We start from the raw sequence: 4356 nt of genomic DNA on the forward strand, positions 1-4356 counted from the left end.
ATTTAAACAGGAACAACTAGAAATTTTCTGAGGAAATACTACTGCAGGTACTGTTATTTTTTTCATCATACATCAACTTTCTTCCCTAAATTCTTTTAAGAAGTGTTCTAATAATTCAAGCTGACAAACTGCCATTGTTTTCATGCATAAACTGTGGAAGAAATGCAAAACAAATGTTGACATTTCTGCAAATGGCTTATCAGGGCCACCATAGTAACTGCACACCAGGGTTTGTCACTCCCTGACAGCACTCCTAATAAGACAGGTAGACAGAAATTCAGACAATAAAGTAAGCATCAGACAGTTGTTGAAAAACTGTTTAAACTTAAGCTGTACTGAAAGCTTTCCTGAAACATAAGGGCCAGGACTTGGAGCATCAATCTCTTTTAAAATGGCTGCCACAGCTGATCGTGTACCCAAATGGCTACAGTTCCATTATTTCTTAATATAAGATAACTTTAGCTCAAAACTTTGTCATGAAAGACAGCAGGCAATATCTATTCCTCTTTGGAATGCGCTGTCAACTTTCCACAGGTTTTTCTAAACTTGCTGGAGGAGTAGAATTTTAAGTTGCTGGTGAAGATTCTCAGTCATCCAGGACATGATGAATTCAAAAATGTTCAATACAAAAACAACTGGACTTTATTTGTAACAGAAGACGTTTCGTTCCTCATCCGAGGAGCTTTCTCAATTCAAAGAGCAGTGAGTGAGGGGTTCAGGTTATAAGGCTGTGAGATAAGACACACATATGTAGATTGGCAGTTCACACCTAAACACTTTAACAGTAGGGGTTTCTTAAGGTCTTTGTTCCTCTAATTCACAGACGAGGCCCCTCTGTTCCCATCAGGTGTGAAAACTGGCTGGGAATCATCTTAAAGTTGCATTATAAGTTTTTGAAAGTGGAAATCTGAGGCCTCCTCCTCTGTTAAGAGATGTTTTTTCTCTTTTTACATAAATTGCTTCCTTCACCCCCCTCTCAAACCTTCTGTGTTCTCGGTCCAAAATGTGCACATATTGGTCCTCAAAAGAGTGTTCCTTATCTGTGAGGTGGAGGTGAACAGCTGAGTCTTGTGTTGAGCCATGCGTCTGTGAAGAGGCTGTTTAGTTTCCCCAATGTTTAGTTTTATTGCCCCAATGTTTTATTTTAGAATTTTAAGTTGTGATAAATTTGGAAAAATACCAGACAAATTGTAATGAATGCTTCATAGGCACCCTTTTACAACATCTTATAAATGCACCTTGAAGATTTCCTCCAACCTTACTGTCCCTCTTTTCAAACAAAAACCACAAGTGTGAGCTGTTTGTTGATTTAACTCCCAGTTTCTTATTAAATGTATATTTTGTGCTGTAAAACAACAGAAGTAGAGGAACAATGATGTAGCTACCATCATAGAAAACAGCTGCATCTATAGGAGCTGGAATCTCTGGCCACTGCTGCTCAATGAGCATCGGCGAGCCCTCCATCATGCTCTGCTTCTCGTTGTACCTGAATGTTATAGACAGGAAAAACAAAGATTTGTCTCAATTATTCTGCATGTAGGTTTCAACGCCTTTCATATAGAAACATCTCTCTGGAAAGCAAGATTAGTGGTATGAATAAAACAACACTGAGAAACCAGAGTCAGCAATTCATCCCACTGTGCCAACAAGGGAAAATTTTCAGTTGTTATGATGTCAAACTTAAAAGGAAGTACCCTGACTGGTCTAGTCTGGTTTACTTTATTCACAGTAACTCAAACTGAAACTGCATAAAATGTTGGTTTTACATTCCTGCAATAAGCTAGCTAAAAAGCTAAAAACAAACAACCTGCGGCTCGGCTGTGTTTCTCCAACCATCTCTAAACTGCGGGTACAAAAGCAGCTCTGCTGTTTTCTCTCCCCCCCACCCCGTTCTGGGCTGCCGGTGCGGGCACAGCTCAGCTGGGTCTCTTGAGTCCCACAAGGACCAAGAAAAGAGGCAGGTATAAAGACAGAGCATAAGAGAAATGAATCATTCCTTCATAGAGGAAGATGACACACCACAAGCGTCAGGGTCAGCTGATCACCTTGTCACAAGTTCTGGAAGTTATAGCTCATTTAAAGGCAACATATTTTTTGTTGTAGGTTACATTTATGCTCAACAGATCTTGAGCTTAATTTTATTTAGCTATTTTGGGAAACTGCACCTGCACTTTAGTTTATGTAGTAGATTTTATTGATCTTTTGTGCAGACTTTTACAATCTAAATAACAGAAGGATCTTTTATATATATATACTTTGAGAATGAATACTTTACTAAATAAAGTAATTTAAGTAAAATTAACCCTTGTTGTTGTTTTTGTTTGTTTTTATATAATACTGCAAAGCAACATGTTAAGTTAATTTTGTCAAATGAATAACTATGATTTCTGTTTTTTTTAGTTATATCACAAAATGTATCGTTATTGTCAGAATGCTCTGAAATATCACAATATTATATTTGCGCCATATCACCAGTGACGACCGGTATCAGTATCAGTAGGCTAGGTGGGCTAAGCCCTCCCTCCTGGCATTTACAATAAAGATATTAAAATAAACAAGTTAAAAATAACAACTTAAAAATAAATACATTTTAGAAATAATGTCACATTTTGTTAAATTTACAACAAAGCTGGTGTCAAAACGCTTGGAAAAAATCCCCGGGTCGTTCCAAAGGGTTAAATTCTGACAGCCCCGTTCTGTTACTGCTCCTTCGTGGTTCAGAATGATTGACAGACGTCTGGCCACGCCCCCTCGGTTTGAGGCTCATTGGGGCTAATTTTGTTCAGCTCAGGGTCCGCCCACAGCCACAGGATTCATCCAATGAGGAAGAACGTACAAGAACGTGCCTCAAGTGTGAGTGGATGTGGGCGTGGCTTGGTGTAGACTGACACGATGGCGAGCGATATTAGCATAAACGAGGTGGATTATTTAATGAATAAACCCTTAATGTCTATTGAGGAAAAACTGGTGGTGAAGAGGTTGGGGCTGGACAGACGAGGATATTCAAATCCAGCAAAGGACCGTGCTGTGTAACGTGCTGAACTTGGCCGGATATTAATTCAGCTCGGTCCAAATAATATCAACCTGTCAGTTCCGAGCTTATACCGAGCTTATACACACACAAGAGAGTTCTTTAAATTATTTTTCAAAGGTCATAAATATGATCAATTTGTAAACAGCAGTAAAATAAAACTCGCTCGGACATGTCAGCTCAGAAGTGCAGGAGGGTGGAGCTGTATTTAATAAACAAAAATCAGCTGTTCTGACCAAAACTTCAAAATAATCTGCCACTCACACACTCCTTCATGAAAATTAACACCAAACAAAACTGAATCATCTCACTGATTTCACTTTACGTAGGAAAATAAAGCGTCTCTGAAATAACTTAATTTCACCTATTTCATACGTGGAAGAGAGATCTGTCAATAATAAAAATAAAAAATATCCAATGAAAAGTCCGCAGTTATGCGCTCTGTCATGTTCGGCCGTCAGGTGTGTTTGAACCCACGTGCAGGAGGATGACGAGGACGCTCGAGGAATAATAAAAAATGTTTATTAAACGAAACAAAAACAAAACGCTGACAGGGTAGCTACTCACAGACTAATCGAATGGATGGAACGGAAGGCTGAACACAACACCATAGAAGGACATTTCCGAGACAAAGACAAGACGCAGGTGAACTGAATATATACACAGACACTGATAGGGACAATGACAGACACCTGCAGTGATTACCATGAGACACAGGTGAGGCAGGGGCTGAACACAAGGAGGAAAAACAGAGCTGAACAAGAAACATGAGGAAACAGACAGAGACGGGACAAAACCCCCAAAACCCTACAGTACCCCCCACTCAAGGGATGGCTCCTGACATCCCAAAGACATCCAACTTGGGTGAGAGGCGGGACAAAACAGGACAAGTAGACACAGGACCAAAAGAGCAAAAAACCAGCAGGAATAAACCCTGGGAAACACCAAACACAAAACACAAAGACCCCGGACCCCATGCCAGAGTCAATGTGGGCGGTCAGGAGACCATCCAGGGCAGGACCAGTACTCAGGAGGGTGACCAGGTGACCATCCTTGATGAGGCAAGAGCTCATGAGGGCGGCCAGGAAACCATCCACCCTCAGGCCAGGGTTCCAGTGGGTGACCAGGGGACCGTCCCTTCCCTGGTAGTAGAGGAGTCCATCTCTGCCTGCCTAGACTTGGGTGGATGAGGACCTCCAGAGCCAAACCAGGAGTGAGGACTTTCGCAGGCGGGTCAGGAACAAAGGTTACAGGCGAGCCGGGGACGAAGTTCATAGGCGAGCCAGGAGCGAGGACCTCCAGAGACGAGCCAGGAGCGAGGACCT

Source organism: Nematolebias whitei, chromosome 14, assembly GCF_014905685.2.
Source record: "Nematolebias whitei isolate Nwh7 chromosome 14, NemWhi1, whole genome shotgun sequence".
In the NCBI taxonomy this organism is placed as follows: domain Eukaryota; kingdom Metazoa; phylum Chordata; class Actinopteri; order Cyprinodontiformes; family Rivulidae; genus Nematolebias; species Nematolebias whitei.